The sequence below is a fragment of the Bos taurus genome, chromosome 29 (assembly GCF_002263795.3).
Source record: "Bos taurus isolate L1 Dominette 01449 registration number 42190680 breed Hereford chromosome 29, ARS-UCD2.0, whole genome shotgun sequence".
Lineage (NCBI taxonomy): Eukaryota > Metazoa > Chordata > Mammalia > Artiodactyla > Bovidae > Bos > Bos taurus.
The window spans coordinates 2,215,962-2,241,797 of NC_037356.1; the positions used below are offsets into that span (position 1 = coordinate 2,215,962).

General features: G+C 44.0%; 1 protein-coding gene across 3 annotated transcripts in view; it reads right to left on the reverse strand.

Annotated features, from left to right (window-relative positions):
• FAT3 (FAT atypical cadherin 3) overlaps positions 1-25,836 on the reverse strand; it is a 645,819-nt gene that overhangs the window by 224,305 nt on the left and 395,678 nt on the right. The gene's annotated exons all lie outside the window — the stretch shown is intronic.

The following is a 25,836-nucleotide window of genomic DNA, read 5'->3' on the forward strand; positions in this document are numbered from 1 at the left end:
AAAGTTTGGATGGAGGGGCCGTCTTCCTCTGAGAAGTGATCATATCAGAAAACAGGCAAAGCCCTAGGATTACAAGCACAGTAAGAAAAGCAACCAGGTCTCTCAAAGGCAGGCTGGGAAACTGCACAGTGTCACTTCAGCTAGATGGTTATTGGTCAGAGCAAGTCCCCAAGCCAAGTCTTCACTCTTGCTAGGAGGAGCTGTGAAAATTTGTCTCCACCTTTGCAATCCATCATGACCATCCAGCTGAAAGCACTTTGGCCACACTCAGTTCATCCATTTTGTTACACTGTGAGTAAAAATCTTTTGACCAATATCATTCCTGATAATTGTGCCTCCTGATGGTTCAGTATGGCTTCTCCATGCTGCAAGAGGTGGGGCTGGGGTCCCAGAGGGCCAAGTCTTACCTCCTTATTTCCCTAGGACACTGAGCACAGAACTTGCATATCCTAGGCACTACTGTTATTTTATGTGTTGCAAGTATTCACATGTATGTGTGTATACAGAATTATTATAGAAATGAACTAAAGTCAATCTTAAGCTAAGAACTCTGTAATAGCTAAAGCATAGGAGTAAAAGGGGGGAAAAGCCTGACATAAAACATTTGGAAAATCTTCCATATATGTTCATACATTATCTCATACATCATTCACATTTTTCAGTCATTTTGAAACCAGCAGTGTCAAACTGAGGCCTCTTGTCAGGTGGGTGGCAAAGGCATTGGAGATATTCTGACATTCTAATAGCTTAATGAGGCACCAGATCTGTAGGAGGGTGAGTCATCGTGAACCTCCTGACAGACCTGTGAGATGAGGAGAATGGCTCACCATGGGGAGGGCAATGCGCACACCCACAGTTCTATGGGTGCATGCTAGCCGAAGGGCTGCATAAGCTTCCGCCACTGGAAGGCAGGCATGTGTATTTGACTATGCATGCTGCTGCCTTCCCTGGTCCTCACAAAGCCCTTTGACTTTGGTATCCACTGGGCAAAATACTTACTGACTTTGCTAGGACTGTGCTAAGCCTTAAGCACAATGACGCCTACAGGGGTTCCTGCCTTAAAGAAGAAGGAAACTAACAGTGTTCTATGCTAGCCTCTCTTTATATCCTTCCTACACAGCACTTAGAACAATCCAGTGAGGTTTTAATATAGATTATAAATTTGTTCTAAGTCATTCATCAAGTATATGGCAGACTCTTGATTCAAATCCTGGTCAGTTTCAGCCTATACACCCAGGCTCTTTCCAGCCTATAACAACATGTTTCTTCCAGCTATGCAAACATGGTTATTAAAGGAATACCTCCCTTCCTTCCCCCAATGAATCTCTCTTTAGATTCCATCTGCACACAATTGTGACTCCACTGGGATGGTGGGTTCACCTGACAAAGTAACCATGGCCAGTGGAGCACCCACGCCTCAAGGACACACACAGTAAAGAAGGAAATTAAAATATGTGGACCCCCAAGTCAAATTCACCTCTGCTAGAAACAGTGCAGTTTCCAGAGTGGTTGCAATATGCAGAATCAAGAATTCTATGAAAAGAAATAAAACTAGAATGCACATATCTTTACAATAAAAAGAAGGAAAATCATCTTTCATTTTCTTTCAGAAAATGCTCATGAAAGGCTTCTTTTTCTGCACAAGATAAGATTACACAAATCTTGAAATCATAGTCTGATGGTGATGCATACATTCTCAGTTGTTCAGTCGTGTCCAACTCTTCTTGACCCCATGGGTTGCAGCCCACCAGACTCCTCTATCCATGGCATTTTCCAAGCAAGAAATACTGGAGTGGTTGCCACTTTCTCCTCCAGGGAATCTTCCGAGATTCAGGGATTGAACTCAAGTCTGTCACATTCCCTGTCGCCAGGAAGCCCTGATGGTCATGTGTGCATACATGCTAAGTCACTTCAGTCGTGTCCAACTCTGCGACCCTATGGACTGTAGCCTGCCAGACTCCTCCATCTATGGGATTCTCCAGGCAAGAATACTGGAGTGGGTTGCCAGGCCCTCCTCCAGGGGATCTTCCCAACCCAGGGACTGAACCCACATCTCTTATGTCTCTCCTATTGAAGGCAGGTTCTTTACCACTAGTGCCAGCTGGAAAGACCCTGAAGGGGCTAATGAAGCAGGTAGCAGCCATCATGATGACCACGTCACTTCAGCTAAAGGGAAGAAACACAAATAAAGCCAACGCAAATGATGTCTACCCAGGTCTGCTACTGATACCAGCTTCTGAGAGCTGTGGGAAATAACTACCCAAGTCCTCCCTTAAGTCTCCCAGTTAATCCCCAAGTAATTCGCCCATATGCCCATGTGTCTTTAGCCCCATAGCATTCCCAGGTGAGTGATGGCCCCATGTGGGATTAGGCCCCGCGTGGGATTAGCCCCTGCATCTGGACCTACCTTCTCTGAACTGGCCAGCATGCCCTCAGTCTCTTTCTCACTCCAAAGTCCCCCTTTACCAGATAAATTCTTTGTGTACAACTTTCATCACGGCAGTCTTCTGCTCAAAAACCTTTTCATTGCTGGGCTTCCCTGGTGGCTCAGTGGTTAAGAATCTGCCTGGCAATAAAGAGGACACAGGTTCAACCCCTGGTCTGGGAAGATCCCACCTGCTGCAGAGCAATTAAGCCCGAGCATCACAACTGTTGAGTCTGCCAGTCACAACCACTTAAGCCTGCTTACTCCAGAGTCCACGTGCTGCAAAAAGAGACGCCACTGCAATGAGAAACCCGCACACCACAACTGGAGAGGAAGCCCTGCTCAGCACAGCTAGAGACGAGCCCCCGCTCACCACAGCCAGAGAGGAGCCCCCACTCACCACAGCCAGAGAGGAGCCCCTGCTCACCACAGCCAGAGAGGAGCCCCCACTCACCACAGCCAGAGAGGAGCCCCCGCCCACCACAGCCAGAGAGGAGCCCCCGCTCAGCACAAATAGAGAGGAGCCCCTGCTTACCACAGCTATAGATGGGCCCCGCTCACCACAGCCAGAGAGGAGCCCCTGCTCACCACAGCTAGAGAGGGGCCCCGCTGATCACAGCCAGAGAAGAGCCCCTGCTCACCACAAATAGAGAGGAGCCCCGCTCATCACAGCCAGAGAGGAGCCCCTGCTCACCACAGCTAGAGAGGGGCCCTGCTCATCACAGCCTGAGAGGAGCCCCTGCTCACCACAGCTAGAGAGGGGCCCTGCTCATCACAGCCTGAGAGGAGCCCCCACTCATCACAAATAGAGAGGAGCCCTCACTCACCACAGCTAGAGAGGAGCCCCCACTCATCACAAATAAAGAGGAGCCCCTGCTCACCACAGCCAGAGAGGAGCCCCCACTCACCACAGCTAGAGAAAAGCTGTGCGGCAACAGAGACCCAGCACAGCCAAAAATAAATGAAAACAAATGAACAAAAATCTTTCAAGGCTTTGTATTTCCTCATGTTTCTAGCCAAACTAGTCTTTAATTTTTCCACTCCATTGCTCTCCAAATCCTATTGCCCTTGGCAGACTCTTGGTTCAGAAGTCTAAGGGTGCCATCCCCATCTATCTCTCTATCTGTACTTAGAGTATGCACATCCTCTTCTCTCACACTCCACTTCTCAGCCAGAGCTCATTTTAAGTCTCTTGTCTTCCACCAAGCTTTCTGTGATAAGCCCAGCCCTTAACTCTTACAGGACATGCAAATTTGTTCTCACAATTGGGTGCATAATTGTATTACATACTGTCCTACAGTTAATCATTGCTTCACTTGCGTTATTCTGGTGTCCCTAATTGTTCTAGGGTAAACTAATATGTAATTACATTTTATGTGGTGGAAATACTCACATTTATGTATATATGTGTGTGTTTACAAATATGTTAGTCTATTGTTATTTCTTTACTGTATTAACCACTTACTGTTAACCTAATTTCACACCAAATATTTGCATATTCTCATGAATGATAATTTACATAGATTCAATGTCAATTTAAATATTTCCAGAGTAATTTTATCACACTTCTTGATAAAATAGATTTTTAAGTTGGCTAGTTGCCCTGCTGCTGCTGCTGCTAAGTCGATTCAGTCGTGTCCGACTCTGTGAGACCCCATAGACGGCAGCCCACCAGGCTCCCCCATACCTGGGATTCTCCAGGCAAGAACACTGGAGTGGGTTGCCATTTCCTTTTCCAATGTATGAACGTGAAAAGTGAAAGTGAAGTCGCTCAGTCATGTCTGACTCTTAGCGACTCCATGGACTGCAGCCCACCAGGCTCCTCTGCCCATGGGATTTTCTAGGCAAGAATACTGGAGTAGGGTGCCATTGCCTTCTCCGCTAGTTGCCCTAGAAGTCTCAAATGAGATATGAAAACAGTTAAGGACTTTTTTTTAAGGTAATCGCAACAGTTTTCTCCTTTTAAATGAGGTTTTAGAACAGTTGTGAATGTCCCTTCATAGATGATTCATTCATTCATTTACACAACTAAATAGTTTCAGAATGCTCACTGGATGTGTACTGTGTACTGTGTCAAGTATCAAGGACACTATTCGTATCAGAACTATCTGAAGGTAGTTTCTATTAAGCCAAAAGGAAAATGCAATTTCATAGGAAAAATATGTAGACACTGTCAAGATATCCCAAAGTTTCAGTTCAGTTCAGTCGCTCAGTCGTGTCCGACTCTTTGCAATCCCATGAATAGCAGCACGCCAGGCCTCCCTGTCCATCACCAACTCCCAGAGTTCACCCAAACTCACATCCATCGAGTCAGTGATGCCATCCAGCCATCTCATCCTCTGTCGTCCCCTTCTCCTCCTGCCCCTAATCCCTCCCAGCATCAGGGCCTTTTCCAATGCGTCAACTCTTCGCATGAGGTGGCCAAAGTACTGGAGTTTCAGCCTCAACATCAGTCCTTCCAATGAACACCCAGGACTGCTCTCCTTTAGGATGGACTGGTTGGATCTCCTTGCAGTCCAAGGGACTCGAAAGAGTCTAATGATAGTTAAATTAGGCCAGTGGAAAAACTTGGTAGTCCTGATTAAAAGAAAACAAAAACATATTCCAGCTCCATTTGATTTCTACTTTATCCTCTTCCATTGACACAGATTGAGGCTGGTCAGAGCTATTTAACTGTCACAGATCTATTAGAATTTTCTGTTTCTCCCCTTTTGTGTGTGTGTTAGGGGTTTATGATGTAGATGGCTTGGAAGACACAGATTGGAAAAGCCAGAATATTGAGCCTCCAAATTTTATTGTGGGAAGTAAAGTTCTCCTGTGTTTAAATGAATTCTTGGACAACCCAATGGCTTTGTTCCAAAAATGTCCAGCTGCAGTGGAGGATTATCTCACATGGGTCATTACACTTCTAAGCTTTAAGCCTCAAAATGAGCATTAAATTAAAATTCCCTAGTAGGCAGAACATTGTGACACTCAAAAGATGTGGAAGTGCTAACTGAATTCTGGGCAATAATATTATTACCACTGCATATTTATTGAGTTCAACAGGGTGCTAAGTACTGTACAGACAGATAATACAAGCAACCTATACAGAAAAAAGCAACAGAAATAGTCTTATAACCGTCTCCCATTCATCTGCTTGAGGAACAGACAGTATAACTAGACTTTTTAGAAACAGTCTCCTCTTTTCAAAAGTGTCCTCAAGGTTTTCCATTCTTTTGTTTGATTGGAAAGTGGCCGATTTTCTACAGTTACCATGTATGAATGTAGCCAAGTCTCCCAACTTCAAAATTACCATAAGAATGCTGCAGGCATTTAACTGAAGAACTTCATTCCGTTGCAACTGGTAATTATGAGTGAAGTTTTCTGGGAAATCTTAAATAAATCAATTGTAAAATATGATATACATACCATTGTGTTTTTCGTTCAACAGGGGAAATAGTTTTCAAAATTAACAATATTGCTCTTTCTAACTAGCCTTCAATTTTCTGAAAAGATGCATGCATTTGAATGTCAAAAGAATTTAAAAATTAATGAGTGAAAATACTCACAGTTGAAGCATGAAGCAAATATCCTATTTTTTTTAAAACAAATCTAGACACAAAGTTCAAGTACAGTATACTCAATATGTATGTGCACGAAGCAATATGCATGTGGATGAGCTACAAGAATAACTTTGCATACACAGAAACTAATTGAATTTCAGAAACCTAACTTTCTTTATTTAAATGCCAGTCCATCAGGGTTAGAAGAAAAAAAATTAAGCACTTTAGAGAAAATGGGTTATAAACTGTCATTGTTGAGTTTAATGTTCTGACAACTTTGAAAGTAACTATAATGTAATTTCTCAAGTTGGTAGCTAAAATAATGGAACATTTGGATGCCATTGAAATCTATGACAGTCAAGGAGAGAACAGAAAAGCAGCGGGAACAATGCTTTTCTTTGCTTTTGATTCTTTGCGGTTTTGAACTCTTGCTCCAAACCTTGGCAGTCAGGGGCAGCTCTCTGCTCAGTGGTTCTCCATCATTCCTGCTCATAGGAGCCACGTCTGGGCCTGCTTACCACTTTCAGCAGCTGTCCTTTCCACTAGCTTGTCTCCTTCATCTGCCATCAGGCCTACACCTGAACCCCTATGCTAAGGAGTGAGTAATATCTCATGTAAATGGGTCAGTGTTAGTTTCAACCTTGTAGGCTAGGTCTGGCCTTTGGAATTAGTATCTCCAGTTATTAACAAACACGGAGTCCTGTCCATCTTGTCCTGGGGATTGTTGTTGTTCAGTCATTAAGTCATGTCCAACTCTTTGAGATCCCATGAACTGCAGCACGCCAGGCTTCCCTGTCCTTCACCATCTCCCAGAATTTGCTCAAACTCATGTCCACTGAGTCCCTGATGTGATCCAACCATCTCATCCTCTGTTGTCCCCTTCTCCTGCCTTCAATCTTTTCCAGCATCAGGGCCTCATCCAATGAATTGGCTCTTCACATCAGGTGGCCAAAGTACTGGAGATTCAGCTTCAGCTGTTCCAATAAGTATTCAGGGTTGATTTCCTTCAGGATTGACTGGTTTGATATCCTTGCTGTCCAAGGAACTCTCAGGAATTATTCTTCATCACCACAATTCAAAAGCATTAATTCTTCCACAGTTAGCCTTTTTTATGGTTCAACTCTCACATTAGTACACGACTACTGGAAAAACCGTAACTTTGACTATTCCAACTTTTGTTGGCAAAGTGATGTCTCTGCTTTTTAATATGCTGTCTAGGTTTGTCATAGGTTTTCTTCCAAGGAGCAAGTGTCTTTTAATTTCATGGCTGCAGTCACTGTCTGCAGTCATTTTGGAGCCCAAAATCTAAGTAACCCTAATGGGGACAACATAAAGTTGAACTATAGGGAAACAAGATTCAGATACATTTGTCTTACCAAATGTAACCTCAGAGGTGGCGCTTCCTTCTATGGTTTCTGGACTGGCCTTGTCATTTGTAAAATGAGTAGAGTCACATATTTATGTCATTGGAAATATCTGGCACTGGCCTATGCAACTCAAGTTCCTTCTGGATAAGAACTGACTGAGTTGGGATTCCTTCCTTCCTCTGTCTAACCATAATAAAGAGGAGGGGGAAAACAATTTTTTTTTTAAAAATCCAATTCAGCCCATACTTACTTGGAGTCTAATAAGTATAACCTTAGTGCCAAGAGGAAAATAGAAATTGTCATTAAAGACTTTGTAATATACGGTCTCATGCTGCTGCTGCTGCTAAGTCGCTTCAGTCGTATTCGACTGTGTGCGACCCCATAGATGGCAGCCCACCAGGCTCCCCCATCCCTGGGATTCTCCAGGCAAGACCACTGGAGTGGGTTGCTATTTCCTTGTCCAATGCGTGAAAGTGAAAAGTGAAAGTGAAGTCCCTCGGTTGTGTCCGACTCCTAGTGACCCCATGGACTGCAGCCTACCAGGCTCCTCCATCCATGGGATTTGCCAGGCAAGAGTACTAGAGTGGGTGGCCATTGCTTTCTCCAAACTATGGTCTCATAATAGACACATATTCATGAATGATATATTCCTTTCCGTTTTTACCTAAAGAAGGGATATTTCATAGAAGCATATTATTTTTCCTGCCCTCCCTCACTGAAAACCACACTTCAAGGTTGTCTGAAAGTGGAGTCTCTCTGGGTACAAAGATGACTTATTCTTGGCATGCACACCAGCCTTTCCACAGTCCCTTTTACTTCCCAGTGCCAAGTTGGAGCTGCTATGACATGTGTAAGGGAGTCAGGGCTGCCCTTGTTCCTACTAGTTCTCCTTGTGTCCTGCGATGGGATTTTGTTTTGAAGCACAGGAAGGCATATGCCCCCTCTAAATGACATGTCAGACACGGTTTGGTTTGGATCCTTTCCCCCTTCTGACACCACAATTTGTCACCAGTAGAGAATGCAGATAGCCATGCCAAATGTGAATGTCTCCTGCATGCGCACATTTGGCAAATGTTTACCCAGATCTTTACTTTGAGAGTTAAACAACTAATCATCTAGTTGTTTAGTTGTTAAGTCATGTCCAACTCTATTGCGACCCCATGGACTGTAGCCCACCTGTCCTCCGTCAGTGGGATTTCCCAGGAAAGATTTGGGTTGTCATTTCCTTCTCCAGGGGATCCTCCCCACTCAGTGACTGAACCTGCATCTCTTGCATTGGCAGGAAGGTTCGTTACCACTGAGCCAGCTAGGAAGCCCTCATCATCTAACAGACGATATCTAAGGTACTACTTAGCATTGAAATTTTGTAATTCTGTGGGATTTATTGGCACTTTTGTGAAAAGCTGCCGATGATATGCCATTTTGCTTTCACTGAGAAAATGTTACAAAGGAGAACATTAATCTATAGTGGAAGAGATGAGGACAGTTCATATTTGTGGGTAAAATATCCAGAAGTCTAATGTTACCTACTTAGGTTACATGTTCAAGTTTCTGATATAATTTTTCAAATTACATGAATAAATATCCAGTATTCTTTCTTTTTCAAGTGTTTTAGAGATACTGAGGTAAAAATGTTCTTACATTTTATACTTCTTCCTTCAAAAAGTGAATGCTATAAGGTAGGGTTTCATAACTCCATCCAAGGGAATTCGTTTTGCTTGTATTTGCATGCAGTCTGGTCAAGTGCCTGAAACAATCTGTTAAGTGATATTTGATCATGTCCAGGGTCTTGTTTTCAGTCGATCTACAGGAAGGAGGTTAAGAAAGAGACTGCTTTCAAGCAGGCACCAAACCAACACTACAGAAGTGTGAATAGGAGAGCTGGGAGTCTAGGCTGTACCCATTACAGTCTTCCAGAATAAGTGATGGATGGTCCACTTCTTAAGATCATTAAAAACCCTAACACAGATCATCATGTATGCAACCCCCAAAAAGGGCCATATTGAATCTGAATGTTTTAATGTAAAAAATTTCCCACAGTAAACTGATAAATGCAAAAAGGAGGTTATAAAACTATACCTATAGTATGATTTCAATCTCTTTGATAAACTGGATTATAAGTCATTTATGAGCTTATACACATAAATGCAAAATAAAACTTCATACAGTTTATATTCCAAAATGTAAAAAGTAATCATCATTTCATTGGGAAATTATGAATATTACATTTTTCTTCTTTTTTTTGCTTTATCTCTTTTTTAAAACAACAAATACATATTATATAATATTATGTTTCTGGTGCATCATAGTTACATGTTTTTACCTATTCTGTAATTAGAAATAAATGTTTGTTTTTTTTTTAAAAAAGCTTACCATAGGCACTAAGTAATTTCTAAAAGAAGAGTTTTGAAAATGAACTCGAATTTTCTCCCTTTCATTGAAGTATACAGTTAACACACTTTAGATAATAAGAAATTGATTTCACTCTTTCCTACATATGGATGTCCTTGTGATATGACAGGAACTTTTAAATGAGTTGCTCCTGGAAGCATCATTTCTGAAGACAGGTAAATGGTTTTATGCATGTATCAAAGCACATATCATGGGTCTGTCATAGCCTTGCACAGAGAGATTTGTAATTCTTCATCCCGAAGTGGAGTAAGCATGTTCAGCTCCCACTGACAGACAGAACAAGGTCTCCTGTTGTCAAAATGCTAAATAAAACCCGCCTTGTGTTCTTTAGCTGAAAGCACATCTCTAATTCCTAGACACCACAAGTCTGTCTGCCATCGCCCTGTCTCCCTGCTTGCAATGTTATAATGTGCTTTAAATTTAACTGCAGCCTTTTTGACTTCCTCATCTAATGAGAAGGGGTCCAAGGCCTTTGGATGGTAACGATGGAGCGTGTAAAGGTGCGTATGCGCTTGCTAAGTCGCGTCAGTTGTGTCTGACTCTGTGACTACATGGACTGTAGCCCGCCAGGCTCTTCTGTCCATGGGATTCTCTAGGCAAGAATACTGGAGTGGGTTGCCATGCCCCTCTCCAGGGGAAGATCCCGACCCAGGGATTGAACCTGTGTCTCTTTTGTCTCCTGCATTGGCAAGTGGGTTCTTTACATTAGTGCCACCTGGGAAGCCCCATGTAAAGGTGAGACTTGGCCAAATTTATTAACAATGGCAAAGAGGATGCCCCCACAATGTAAAGAGAAAAAATTTAGTCATTTGGTATCTTTGTGATACCCAAAGTTGCTTATAAAATACTCCATTTAAGAACAGCACATGAGAAAATCAAGTCCCCTCTAAATGGAAAAAGTTGGAAGACATTCTGCTTTTTTAGAACATGGAGTTTGATTGGTCAGAGGCTCCTGATCCATGGGCATTTATTTTGTAGTTTAAAAATGTCTTTGTGAAGCTTCTTAAGAGGGCTATTAATGAGTACTTATACATTTTTTTTAAAAAATGAGCTTTTCCTATTTTATTTGAAATAGTATCCCAAGTTATCTCAACTACATATTAGCAAAGTATACCTTAGCATGGAACTGAGCCCCATGTCCAATTTGAAGATTTATCAGCATCCTTAAAAATGTATAGTGGCGTGCCAAGAGTTATAACAGGGTACCTCATGAAAAATATACAATCTTCCTTCTGAATTATGTATTTATGACCTCCTGAGGATGATAGATTTCAGGGAGAGAAACGTGATTTAGGAACTGCTTTTAGGCTCCAAACATATACTGGGGTTTGCAAGAGGCCTCTATACTAACTGGGGTGCAGTGGGGTGAAGCCTTTCCCTTTTCTGAAGGTCAGCCAGCATCACAGGGGTGATGCCCTCCTTTTGCTTAGGCCCTTACTTTTTGTGGATTTCTGGCAGTACAGATCACAGCAGCCTGGGAAATACAGATTATCTGCTTTGTGGATTACCTGGAGCTCTAAACCTAAAGTTTAACCAGCATTCAGTGTGTGCCCATGATGTCCCAGGTATCGTCCCAAGTGCTGGGAGTATAAGGAGGAGCACTCCTCAGTTCTGGCCCCCATCCCACCACTGGCCTTCACGAAAGAGAGGGCCGGGAAGTGGCACTGTTTAATCTCTGGGGGAAGCCCATCCTGCAGCTTGCTAACAGATCTGAGACTGCCTGAGGACAGGCAGAGCTTGAAACCACCGAGCGTAAGGAGCTGTGAGTTAAGGTATCTGTCGCCGAGTATTAGCTATGCTGTGGATGACCTCCATCCACTGAGAATCTTTTGATTATTCACAGTCAGTTTATTATTTCCACACAACTGAGGTGCTGACATCTGAATGAAACAGAAAAAAAAAATCCCATTATGTGTTTAAGTCTTAAATACTCTGCATTAACAACCACACATAATTTAAGGCCTTAAAGTAGTTATAATTCTGGAGAAAACTTGGGAGTTAGTGATGAGACTGGATAGGCCTAGAGGTGGTTAACCTGGAGAAATTAGCCATCTGTCCCAGGCTAGTCTCAAGAATAATTATTGAGTCCCTGGATTGTTGGGAAAGGTATAGCTCCACCATTTGAGCCAGGATCCCTCTGTCTCCAGCTCAGATTCTGACTTAGAAAGTCAGGGGGACCACAGATCCTCCATCAGAGCCCCGGAACCTTCTTCATAACCAGGCCAGATCCATGGTTGACTCATTATTCTGCCTATCTTGGGAGAATGGGCTGCTGCAACCTAGATGGTCATAGTCCACTTAGTGGATGTTGGCAAAAGAAAGATGATAAATCTCTGAAACTTTGGGCTCATCTTGAGAAAAGGAAGGAAGAAATTAGTGCCCTTTTGAGTGCATACCATATGCCAGGATCCAGGTACACTTACAGATGCTGTCTTGTTAAAGTACTGCAAATACATCCAACAACCATGGGCCAAACTATAAATACAGTGCACAATATAATGCTCTCAGTGTTCTGAATTCTGCCACAAAAAGACAGCTTCAGGAGTCAAAAGAGAAAAATTTTAAGCTTCTAATCATATGGCGAACACTTTATATGCACCATGCACACGCACCAGGCCAATCCTCACAAAATCCTATGAAAAAGAGAATATAATTATTTTATCCCAATTTTACAGGAAACTCAGACTAGGTAGACTAAGAAAGGTTATTCAGCTAGTGCATGCCTAAGCTTGTCTGCTTCCAAATGCTATGCTTTAACTACCTCTGTCTAAATTTGTTTCACATGATTCCAGTTCCAGTTCAGTTGCTCAGTCGTGTCCGACTATTTGCGACTCTGTGGACTGCAGCACGCCAGGCCTTCCTGTCCATCACCAACTCCCGGAGTCCACCCAAACCCATGTCCATTGAGTCGGTGATGCCATCCAGCCATCTCATCCTCTGTTGTCCCCTTCTCCCCCAACCTTCAATCTTTCCCATCATCAGGGTCTTTTCAAATGAGTCAGTTCTTTGCAACAGGTGGCCAAAGTACTGGAGTTTCAGCTTTAACATCAGTCCTTCTAATGAATATTCAGGACTGATCTCCTTCAGAATGGACTGACTGGATCTCCTTGCAGTCCAAGGGACTCTCAAGAGTCTTCTCCAACACCACAGTTCAAAAGCATCAATACTTTGGTGCTCAGCTTTCTTTATAGTCCAACTCTCACATCCATACATGTGGATGTGTTTATTTCTCAGTAAATAAGATTAAATAATTGTCTAAAATACATTTCCAAAATGTGAAACAACCAAAGTTATTACAGGTTTTCTCAATTTTAAAGGCACTGTATTTGCCCGGACATACAGACCTATTTTCCTTGGCTCTGAAACCTGAGACTCTCCTGACTTCTCTTCCTTACAGTCATCTGTGTCCTGCTGACAACCCTCTCAGCATCTTACTAAGCCAGTCCTGCTGCAAAATAGATGAGGCTGGTAGCCCCTGATTTGCCATAAAAGTGAGTCACTTGAAAGGTCCTGAAACAATAGCTCATTTGAATAAAGCTCTCTGCAGCATGCAGAAGGCAAGCCTAATTTTCCTTTTTATTCATAGAGGTACTTGAGTTAAAATCTCAAGTTCTGAACCTGTTGCCATTTTATTTTTTATTTTCTCACAGACAGACTTACAGTGCTCAACTGGGTCATACATGGTGTTAGGTACAAGTGTGGATGGTTTCTGAAGGGCCCGATGAAATCAGACTGCATGGATCATTCTGTAGCTCACCGAGTGTGTTGCACAAATAAATTAGAAAAGCAACACGGTGGGAGAAGAGGAAAAATTAACTGGGAAAGCCAAGGGCAGAGGGGCAATTTACCATTTCTGCACTCTGGAGAAGCCAGTCTGGGCTGCCAGGCCGTACAGTTGAGAGCTCTCATGATTGTTCAGAGCCGTGCAGGGAGATCTGAACCTCTTCTCTGAAAAGGGAGAAGCCACTTGTGTGATGCCAGCCTTGTGGGGTGAGAGCTGGCACCCGCCGACAGGACCCCAAGCACAGGCTTGCCCCAGAGGCTTGAAGGAAGCAGCAGCACATCACTCCACGGAGAAACAAAAGCAGATTCTCAGCTCCCTGAAACCCGAGTGCTGGCTCAACAAGCTGTAACCCGTCTGGAGCCATCAGCTGCCTGCAGAGCACAGAGCGGAGCGCAGAAGCCCCCTCATCTCCAGAGCCACTGGCCGGAAGGGCTCCCCAGGTACGAGGGGACAGGTCTCATTCACTGTGGCTCTACTGATCAGTGTTCAGATTTAAGAGGAAATAAATACAGCATTTAGCAAACAGGTAAATTAGAGGTTGTTATTTATGGAATCGAGGCTTCCCTTGTGGCTTAGCAGTAAAGAATCTGCCTGCCAACGCAAGAGACTCAAGTTCGATCCCTGGGTCAGGAAGATCCTCTAGGGTAGGAAATGGCCGCCTGCTCCAGTATTCTTGCCGGGAAATCCCAGGGGCAGAAGAGCCTGGTGGGCTACAGTCTAGCGGGTCACAGAGAGTCAGACATGACTTAGTGATGAAACAATAAGAACAATTTATGGAATCAAAGAGTGCTTTCAGACAACTCTCCAAGCATATGTACATGTTTGTCTTCCGATCATGAAGTTGGAGGCTGACCAGGGGCTCAGAGGAGCAAGGCTGAGAGACAGATAGCTGACGGGGGACACGGCAGACGTGACGCCCAAGCAACTCTATGTCATTCAAGGACCCACAGCAGCCCTCCCGCCCTTAGTTCAGATGGAGGCCAAGTGAGAAGAACACTCTCAGCCAAGATCCCAACCAGCTCCGCACATGTGTGTGTGTGTGCTAGGTCACTTCAGTCGTGTCCGACTCTTTGTAACCCTGTGAACTGTGGTGCGCCAGGCTCCCCTGTCCAGGGGACACTCCAGGCAAGGATACTGGAGTGGGCTGCCAACCCAACTCCTTACATGCTATCCTTTTCAACCTCAACAGGCTCTCTTAAAACTCAGCCCTGAGCTCTTTTCTTTTTTTTTTTTTTTTTATGGGTCCGAAGGGGCACATTGTGAAAAAATGTGAGGTGAAGAGATGACAAGAGATTAATTGCAGTCTACAATCCATGTGAATTACTTCCTTTGTGAGAGGATTACATATTATGAGGCAAGTAAGGAAAGAAATCTTTTTTATATCAAATGTTGCCAAACAGGGGCTCATTGGCTTACAGAGTATTAAAAAATGGAGGTGTCAAATTTAATATGGGGAGATTTGGCCTGTAAATTTGATTTTGTTAAAAATAAGACTTTCTGATGAAATGGCCTGCTCCCACAGCTGCCACTGACTGAGCGTCAGGGGCACGTAAGACCCACCGTAGTCCCCTTTCCATCCCCACCAGCTCACAATACCACTCCTCTGAATTACCTTCCCAGCCCTGTGAACATCTTGGAAACTCTGTTTTGAACAAACTATCTTAGAATTAATATTTGCTTTGAAAAATATGCTTGTGTGTCTGATTCAATATTTACTCTTTGGTCAATTAGGAAAATACAGCAATCCATCAGCAATTCACATTGCTGGGGGCAGTTGCATAAAAGATGGTTCTCAAGGAGCCACAGGAAGCTGGACTTCTCTGCAGGAACTGGAACATCAGTCTTGCTCTTACCTCATACACATGTGTGTGCATACACAGACACATACACCACCACCACTAACACTCCTTTTTAACTGTACTGGAGTGCCCAAGGCCATCCCTGCCTGGCATGCTGGGGCACTGCTTAAGGCATAGGAATGACAGCAATTTAGGAAAATCTACTGATGCGCAATGGGCTTCTCAGGTGGCTCAGTGGTAAACAATCCATCTGGAATGCAGGAGACTTGGGTTCAGTCCCTGGGTTGGAAAGATTCTCTGGAGAAGGAAATGGCCACCCACTCCAGTATTCTTGCCTGGGAAATCCCATGGACAGAGGAGCCTGGTGGGCTACAATCCATGGGGTTGCAAAAGAGTCAGACACGACTTGGGAACTAAACTGCAACACAGCTGATAAGGAAGGGTTTGTTTCTGAATGAGAATAATTCCTGTGGGTAAAGGGATAAGATTTCTGGGAAAGATGGACTGGAAATCCTTCCTGAGGAGAGTGGAAGAAGCAGGCGGTCAGAAAGGCATGTGCTTCAGCCTAGGGAAGCAGGAAGAGCCTTCAGTGAAGAATTGTAACTCGGGGGTATCCCTCCCTTGTACTATGGAGCAAGGAGTATGGAGATACTCATATTTAGACGGAAGCTTTAGCCTTCTAGGCTGTAAGCGTAGTTGCCCTGGTCCCTTGGTATCTGATGCGTGTACACAGCCTTGTGAGGTGGTGGTATGAGAAGAGAAGGGGGTCGGGGAGAAACGCGACGTGAGTGAAGGCTGGCTGCTGTATTAGTTACGAGGGCTGCCAGTACAAAGGACTACAGGCTGGGTGTCTTAAACAACAGAAATTTATTTTCTCACAGTTTCGGAGGCTAGGAGTGTTACCAAACCAGCCTTGGGTCTGCTCATCCTTGCACAGTAAAGCCAATCTCCTGACACCCTGGGTGGCGTTGAAGGAAAGTACAGCCTTTACTGCAGGGCACCCAGCAAGGAGAACAGGCAGCTCACGCTCAGAAGACATGGAAATCTTTGATGGATTTCAGGGAAGAGACTTTAAAGGCAGCTGGTGCACAGTCCTCGGATTGGCTGGCATCAAGGTGAAGTTTCGAGCATCATCAACCATCTCTGTTTCTATTGTGCATCTTCACATTTCCTAATCATTGACTATTGAACCAGTCTTTGGAGACCCAAGGGAGGCCTAGGAGACTAAGGCAAAAGCCTTTTCCTTCAAAAGAATACAGTGGGGCTTCCCTGATAGTCCAGTGGTTAAGAATCCACCTGCCAGCAAGGGAACATGGGTTGATCCCTGGTCCAGGAAGATCCCACATGCTGTGGGGCAACTAAGCCCCTGTACCCACAGGTATTGAGCCCGTGTGCCCACAGATACTGAGCCCGTGCCTTAGAGCCTGCTCACCCTTAAAGGCCTCACACCCTGCAGCCTGTGCTCTGCACCAGGAGCAGCCGCCGCGGTGAGACACCCACTTGCTGCAACTAGAGAAAGTCCACGTCCAGCAATGAAAACCCAGCCCAGCCAAAATCAAACTGATGATAAATAAATAAAAATGACTTTTGGAAAAGCGCACAGGGGCTTGTATATAGTTTCAATGCCGTCTTTTCTTTGATACTCCTCAGTGTCGTGGGGAACAGGTTCAGGAAAAGAGAGGAGATGAAGATTTGGATAGAGAGGTTGATTGTAACCTCAGCAGAGGAGCTCAGTTCTAGGGGCACTCGGTTTCTGGAGTATACAGGGAAGGAGTCAGCAGATTGTCTCCTCCTGAGGCCTCTCTCCTTGGCTTGCAGCTGGTCATTTTCTGTCTTCCCATGGTCTTCCCTGTGGGTGTGTTTGTGTCCAAATGTCCTCTCTTGTAAAGACATCTGTCACACTGGATTAGGGCTTACCCTAAAGGCCTCACTTCAATATAATTACTTCTTTAAAGACTCCAAATAGTCTTGTTCTGAGGTAGTGGGGATTCAAGCCTCAACATACGAATTTTTTTTTTTTTTTAATTAAGCTCTTCTTTTGGCTCTCGCCTTCACACCTTCTTAACATTTATTTATTCATTTTTATCCTTTGGCCACATTTTGTGGCAAGTGGGATCTTAGTTACCTGACCAGGGATCGAACTGGAGTCCCCTGCTTTGGAAGCATGGAGTCTCAACCACTGGACCACCAGGGAATCCCCCAACATAAGAATTGTAAGGGGTTACGATTTGGTCCGAAACAGTTGGCGTACAGTCACCCTTCAGCTAGAGTCCAGGCAGCACTCGCCACAGGGGCACAGCATCCTCTCAGATGGACTCTGTCCTGGAGCTGGGGGCAGGGTCAGTGACACAGTGAGCCCTGCCCAACGCGGGGCCTGCCACTCTGAGGAGCAAACAGCAGAGGGGCTGGTGAAAAGATGACCAAAGAATAGAACAGAAAGCCTCCTCTTCCCCTGCATCTGTACCCTGATCCTTGAGGGGGGCACTGAGCTGACTGTTGGGTAAATCTGTTATAAAATGAGAGTAAGGGAAAGATGATTTGATTTGCCACACTTTAACACACTGACGGATGTGCAGGGCTGTATATGTCCTGTAGAGTGCGGAAGACCTATGCGGGACATCACTACGAAGTGATTGTGTGACCTTGGATCTCTCTCCTCTTTTCCAGGTCTCAGTTTCTGCATCTCAGTTTCTAAACAGGAGAGAAGCAGTTGGGATGACATGAATGAAACACAGCCCCTCGACTCCAAGACAGAAGCTAATTGTAGTAGTTCATGAACGATTGGCAGTGTAATCTCTAACAGAGATCAGCGTGAAAGGCAATGAAACAAACATCCAGTGGGAAAAACAGGCTAACCCCAGTAACAGGACCTTGGTGCTAGCCCAATACTAGGCTCAGAATAAGCATTTAAGAAAGGAGAGAACACGGAATTGAGTTTCCATTAACTTCACGGAAGTTGATACACACAAAGAACAGCTAAGAGTGGTGAAGGCACAGTTCTAGAAGTAAAGAACAGGAAGAGAGGGTTCTGGGGCTGTTTTGGGAGTTCTGGAAAACAAAAGTCACAACCAACTCTCCTTTAGAGGCCCATGCCTGCTGCAGGCGCTGTCTGTGTGCACAGACACACAGCTTTTCTGATGGCCTACAGGTACTTCCTGCAAAGTTTTTTGAGGGTGGCAAAGAGCCTAATGAGACAAACGGCCATTTCACTAGGAGTTAAGTTATCAAAATATGGACGGCTTAATGGGTTGAAATAGACCTGCAACTCTTCACCACCAGAAATTACCGTCATCTCAAAAGCAGCTGCTTACCAAAGTAAGAAACCACTAAGGATGTACACTCACTAAAGAAATCAATTTGCATCCCAAGGCAAGAGGAAATATAAAAACTTACGGAAGAGCAATATTTTTTTTTCCCCTCAGAAAATACAACTATAAAAAAGGATGAGAATTTCAGACAGGAAGAAAAAATAGTCGCAGGAGATTCAGCCTACCAAGGACGATGGATGAGTATGCTAAAGAGACAGATACTAAATAATTTACATTCCTATAGATCTAGCATATTCCTCTGTAATGTGTTCTGTTATTTATACCGTCTGCACTATAAAATCTCACCACCTTCTCTGAGCTTCTTCCAGATATACCCACACAGACAATGCAATTTCTCACTCTCTGTCTTTATACTGGTTACTGGGCCTTGTCATCTTTTTCATTTGCAAATAAAATACTCTCTCTGTGCTCTTCCAGAGACTTTTATCAGAGCCATCCACCCCTGAACAGAGGAGCATTTAAAGATCAAAAGAGAGGCAAAGTCACACTCTTTAAGCAATTGAGATAAAGATTCACACATAATTAGGCCGGGACAATAGGATTCTTTAAATAGATATATCTTTTAAGAATAATCAACTGCTATAAGCTATTCAAATACTGCAACCAGTACTAAAAAGAAGACAGGGAACTGACAAAGCCTTTTCTGAGGACAAGGAGAGCAGGCAAGGGAAGAGGGAGGGGCGAACAGTGGTCTAAAGTGTCTGTGCACGGGCTTCCCTGGTGGTCCAGTGGTTCAGAATCTGCCTACCCACGCACGGGACACTGGTCTGATCCCTGGTCTGGGAAGATTCCACACGCTATGGAGCAACTGAACCTGTTCACCTCGACTACTGAAGCCCATGCTCTCTTGAGACTGTGCTCCGCAACAAGAGAAGTCACCGCGATGAGTAGCCCATCCTCCACAACTAGAAATTAGCCTCCACTCGCCGTATCTAGATAAAGCCTGCACACAGCACCAAAGCTCCAAAGCAGCCAGAAGTTATTTTTTAAATTGTGTCCCCATTTTATGGGCTTTCCTAGAGGCTCAAATGGTAAACAATATGCCTGCAATTCAGGAAACCCAGCTAAGATCCCTAGGTTGGGAAGATCCCCTGGAGGACGGCATGGCAACCCACTCCAGTATTCTTGTCTGGAGAATCCCATGGACAGAGGAGCCTGGTGGGCTACAGTCCATATGGTTGCAAAGAGTCAGACACGACTGAAGCAACTTGGTATACACATTTTACAGATGACAAAATGGAGGATCAGAGTTAATTTAATTTAGCAAAGCAGATGGAGAGAGGCAGAACACTCTGTCCCTTCTGTCTGCAAGCCTACGCACTCTCCCCGGTGCTGATGCCCACGTCTGCGGTCTCATGGAGAGGGAAAATAATGGTGTCTTAGAGTAATCACTCATTCACACACCCTTTATTGGGAGTCCCATGGTTCTCAGGTACTGAACTAGATGCTCTGAACAGAAAGACAAATAAGACAGTCGATGGGCACCGACAACACCGACCCCCATATTCCACTTTCCTGGAATACACTATCTGACAGACATCATCTTCGGTACCTTTCATTTGTCATTCTGTAATCTGGAAGAACAAATCTGACTCCATATGAGATCTGTTTCTTTTACTTTAACCTTTGTATTCCATTGCTCTTGCTATAAGTTTAGAATGTTGCCTACAGTTTGAAATAGATAGGACAGCCCGTTCCAAAGCCTCTGACCTTTAAGAGTATAACACTTTCCCATTCACATAGAGATAAATTTTCAGAACAGAGAATAACATTTGTCCTGTTGGAAGATTACAGGAACTTGTGACCTGACCTATGTGGACAGCTACAATAACTAAGGATTCTGAAACCAGGTTTGCAGCAACCAGCAACCAACCATACCCCCACCCCTTACAGTACAAAAGAAACCCGAATTCTAACTGGGGTAAAATGTATCTTTGGGATACTAGTCTACCATCCTCTTATCTCTGCTGGCTTTCCAAATAAAGTCACTATTCCTTGCCCCAACCACATGTTATCCCTTGATTCTTTGCCCTATCATGGAAGGAGCAGGATGAACTTGGCTGTTTAGTCATTCAGTCATGTCTGACTCTTTGCGACCTGATGGACTGCAGTATGCTAGGCTTCCCAGTCCATCACCTACTCCTGGAGTTTGCTCAAACTCATGTCCATCGAGTCGGTGATGCAACTTCATATGCTCTTTACACCAACCCTATGTTAGAAACCGAGAACTTACAGATGTTCAGGCTGGTTTTAGAAAAGGCAGATGAGCCAGAGATCAAATTGCCAACATCCGCTGGATCATTGAAAAAGCAAGAGAATTGCAGAATAACATCTACTTCTGCTTTATTGACTATGCTAAAGCCTTTGACTGTGTGGGTCATGACAAACTGGAAAATTCTTCAGGAGATGGGAATACCAGACCACCTGACCTGGCTCCTGAGAAATCTGTATGCAGGTCAAGAAGGAACAGTTAGAACCGGACATGGAACAATGGAGCGGTTCCAAATTGGAAGAGTATATCAAGGCTGTATATTGTCATCCTGCTTGTTTAACTTATATGCAGAGTACATCATGCGAAATGCCAGAGTGGATGAAGCACAAGCTGGAATCAAGATTGCCGGGAGAAATATCAATAATCTCAGATATGCAGATGACACCACCTTAGTGGTAGAAAGCGAAGAGGAACTAAAGAGTCTCTTGATGAAGGTGAAAGAGGAGAGTGAAAAAGCTGCCTTAGAAACTCAATATTCAAAAAACGAAGATCATGGCATCTGGTCTCCCATCATTTCATAGCAAATAGATGGGGAAACAATGGAAACAGTGACAGACTTTATTTTTGGGGGCTCTAAAATCACTGTGGATGATGACTGCAGTCATGAAATCAAAAAATGCTTGCTTTTTTAATAGGAAGAAAAGCTATGACAAACCTAGACAGCATATTAAAAAGCAGACATCACTTTGCTGACAAAGGTCCGTCTTGTCAAAGCTCTGGTTTTTCCAGTAGTCGTGTATGGATGTGAGAGTTGGACCATAAAGAAGGCTGAGCACCAAAGAATTGGTGCCTTCATATTGTGATGTTGAAGACTCTTGACAGTCCCTTGGACTGCAAGGAGATCCAACCAGTCCATCCTAAAGGGATTCAGTCTTGAATATTCATTACAAGGACTGATGACTAAGTGGAAGCTCCAATACTTTGGCCACCTGATGCAAAGAGCTGACTCATCAGAAAAGGCCTGACGCTGGGAAAGATTGAAGGCGGGAGGAGAAGGGGACGACAGAGGATGAGGTGGTTGGATGGCATCACCAACTCAATGGACATGAGTTTCAGTAAGCTCTGGGAGTTGGTGATGGACAGGGAGGCATGGCGTGCTGCAGTCCTTGGGGTCACAAAGAGTCGGAAACGACTGAGTGGCTGAACTGAACTGAACTGATGGTAAAAACCATCATTCCCACTTAACAGATGAAGGAAAGGGGATTCAGAGAGTGTGATAGCCTGTCTAGACTCTGTGAGCAGTCTCCACAATAATCTCAGGACTGACTGAATGGATCACCCACGCTTTTCCACACCACTTCCATTCTCTATCTTGATAAATCAAGTTTCATGCTATAAAGAGATTAAATATGGTAGGTGAAGAAAAAAATCTATACAAGTAATTATAAGAAAGAATTAATGTGTTTCTTTATTTCACAGCTGCCTTTTTGATAACGAGGTAATCAAGGCTAAAGTCATAGCCATTAAGGTAAAACGTTAATTCACAGTTTAGTTTATGCATCATTGTCAACTTTGTGCATCTATTTGCTGGAATTAGCCTTCTACCTCCACTGCAGTCATAACTGGCTATCAAGGGATGTATATGACTTTGAATAAATGAGCTGAAAATTCCAGATTTTTGCATTTCATAGTAGGGAGAAAATATCATGCCAATATTTTCACATATTTCTTGATTAGGCAAGAGGTAAAACTTAGAGCTCACTAGAGTAGTTTAAGCTGTACTTGTGAATTTTTCTATAGTCCTTTGCTGCTCTTGTTTCTTTAGCAAGTCCCTTTGATTAGGATAATGACAATTCCTTCTTATAGTCTCAGATTTAAGGCAAATGTTCTATAAACTCCAAAACCCTGACAGTGTGTGTGCATGCACGTTAAGTTGCTTCAGTCATGTCCAGCTCTTTGTGGACAACTGTAGCCCGCCAGGTTCCTCTGTCCATGGGATTCTCCAGGCAAGAATACTGTGGGTTGCCATTTCCTTCTCCAGGGGATCTTTCAGACCCTGGGATTGAACCTGAGTCTCTTGCATTGACAGGCAGGTTCTTTATCACTAGCGCCACCTGGGAAGCCCTGCAGTGTATACACAGTCAAGGTAAATATCCGAAATTAAAGTACAGGCGTAGTACCAGCAGTATGCAATTAAAGGCCTTCCGTAACAGGGCCAGCACACTATAAACAAATCATTAATGCCCTCCTGGTTACCTATTCAGAAGTGTATCTCCCAAGTCAGCTTCTAAACAGAGCCTTTCAAGAAGAGTCCAATTTACTTGATTGGAGAGGAAAAAGATGAAATAGAGCCACAGGTTACTATGAGTTTAAAGAGGAGCATAGGGTTATCTTGGCGATTAAAGGCCTTCTAGGAGGTTAATTACTCACAGGCCAGACTTAAAACTCACACAATGTATTGGCAGTTACAAAAATTTGTGTACAGCAGAGAACTCTCTTCTGCACTCTGAATGATATTATTTTATTCATTCTTCTTGCAGGGCTGAGTTAAAGCAATATTCTTTCCATGATCCAATCAGAACAAGGGAAGAAATGACATTCAAATGGTCGCAGAAATATTATACAGAAATGTGAGTAAGAATTTTATAATTTAGGAAGTGAAAGGAAGAGTGTTATGTGCGAAAGAGAGAGAGAGAAAAAAGGAGAGAGAGAGACAGAAAGAGGGAGACAGGTACTCAAGCGGTTTTTGAAAACCTCTGGAAGAGCGTTTACTGAAGAGCACCTCTGATGGGGAATACTGGTAAGTGGGCAGAGCTGGAGGGCAAATTAGCATAAGCCTGATGACCTGCAGGTATTCAAATTCTACCCCGGGAACTTCAGAAAAGCCTTATGCTCTTAGTTGGCTAGAACCATGACGGGATTTGTATGAGACCTTCATCCAAGTCCCCATCATCTCTCACCTGGGTCCTTCTGAGAGAACCCCCTTCCCCAGTCTGCCAGCTACGAAGGCCCTGGCCCAGCCCCTGTCTGACCCGCAGTCTCTCCCTCTGCCAACCCTATCACGCCCCACCCCCTCTCCCTGCTTCATGGCTTGCCACCGAACTTGGGAGGAAGTTCAGAATCCTTACCGAAGCCCTATTTGTGTTTTCCAGCTTGCTTTCCTACCACCTCTACAGCCTTCTAACTTTACACCCTCAGTCACACTGGCTTGGTTCGGTGTCTCCAACAGAAGCTTGGCTTCCTGTCACCAAACGTCACCTCCTCAAAGAGGCCCTCCCAATCGCTCCGCTGCATGTTGCCTACCTGCTCCTCTTTTACAGGCACTGCTATGGAGCCTTCTTTGAGCGGCCCAGAGAGCTTGTGTCTGCAGTGACAGCATTCACTCATCGGCTGCCTGCTTGCCCATCCTCACCGCACATTCTGTACCCCTGGTACGCAGCTCAGCCCTGGAGAAACGGCTAAGCGCCGTGCTGCTGCCTCTGGCTCCTTCTGCCCTGGAGCTCTGTCTGTCCTGGGGTGTGCAGATGAAGCTGAGTCTTTAGGAAAGGTCGGGCATTGTGACACCATATGATAATAATGAAAAGCACAACAATTTTAACCTGTTAGTCCAAAGGCCCAAAGTGTTGGGTTGGTATTCATGTAAGTCTGTAAAGGATGGGGAACTGTTAAGGATTCCTTTGGGAGTGAATTCGAATGCCTGGAAAACACTTTTGCCTCTTCTCCCTAGAGTCACACTCTGCACCACCCCACATACCCCCAGGACACCGCCTTTCCGGGGACAAGGCAGTAAGTGATCTCAGCAGATTTCCCAGCTAATGAGACACCGTCCCTCTTCCCTGCTGGGAAGTAATAGGTTCAACTATCTGAGAACCCAGCCCCTCCAGGAGGCCTGGCCTCTGCTGCAGAGGAAAGAGGGCCATGAATATAATATAAAGGCTATTATTCTGGCAAACCTATTCTATTTTTGGACCAGGTACATACTGGAGCCCATTAGGATGATTTTGAAAAAAGAATTACAATAATTATTTTTTGGCAGCCTGGAGTCTTTTATCTTTATGTGATGATAGCAATGTTTTAAAAGGGTTATCATAGCGCTGCATAATAATAATAATCTTTTATTAGGTGTAATGCTGTAAGAGTTTTAAAAATACTTTGATATAAAAGGTCAGGTTTGATCCTAATAATGATCCTTTGAGGTATATGGAGTAGCAGTTACTTGCCATATTTCACAGTAGGGGAAACTGAGGTCCAGGGCAGCTGAATGGCTTCTAAGGCTCCAAGCTAATCATGGCAGGGAAGTCCTAGGACCCAAGGCACTGATTCCTAGTCCAGTGTTCTTTAAATAAATCATTACTGGAGAACTGACTTAAAGGAGACTATCAGAAGAGATGTGAGGTGTGTGTGTGTGTGTATGTGCGTATACAGGATGGTGGATTCCAGTGAGTGGTTCCTGGGACTGACAGATCATTTTAGCAGCAAAGACACAATATAACAGAACTCTACCTTCTAAGCATCGTCATCCGCTCAGTATCGAGACTGTCACACTTAAATCACAGCATCATACATAGTACCCAGGCTTCAAGCTTCCCAATAAAGAAACTTGATATGTATGGAAAGAATGTTCCAAAAGACTCTTTCATATCTATTTTCTCATCCCTTGCCTTATGTTTTTGTGTTTTTTTCCTCCAGAAATAATGCTCTTACAGTTTATATTGCTGCTTCTGTCTTAATGAATTATAGGAGCACAATTTATGGTTTCAGAAAGAGTCCTCTCTGGCTGTGAATCAGCCAGCTTTCCCTTCCTTGGTCTCTCCCAAGAAAAGAAATGAGAAGCCTGGCAGTGCCCTTCTTCACAAAGGGCGTGCTTCAGGCTAATTGCTGCACTTTGTCGTGCTCTCTCTCTCTTTTCACATCTGAGGCCACGATGGCTTACAAGTCTCTGCTCCTGAACTTTCTTTTCTGA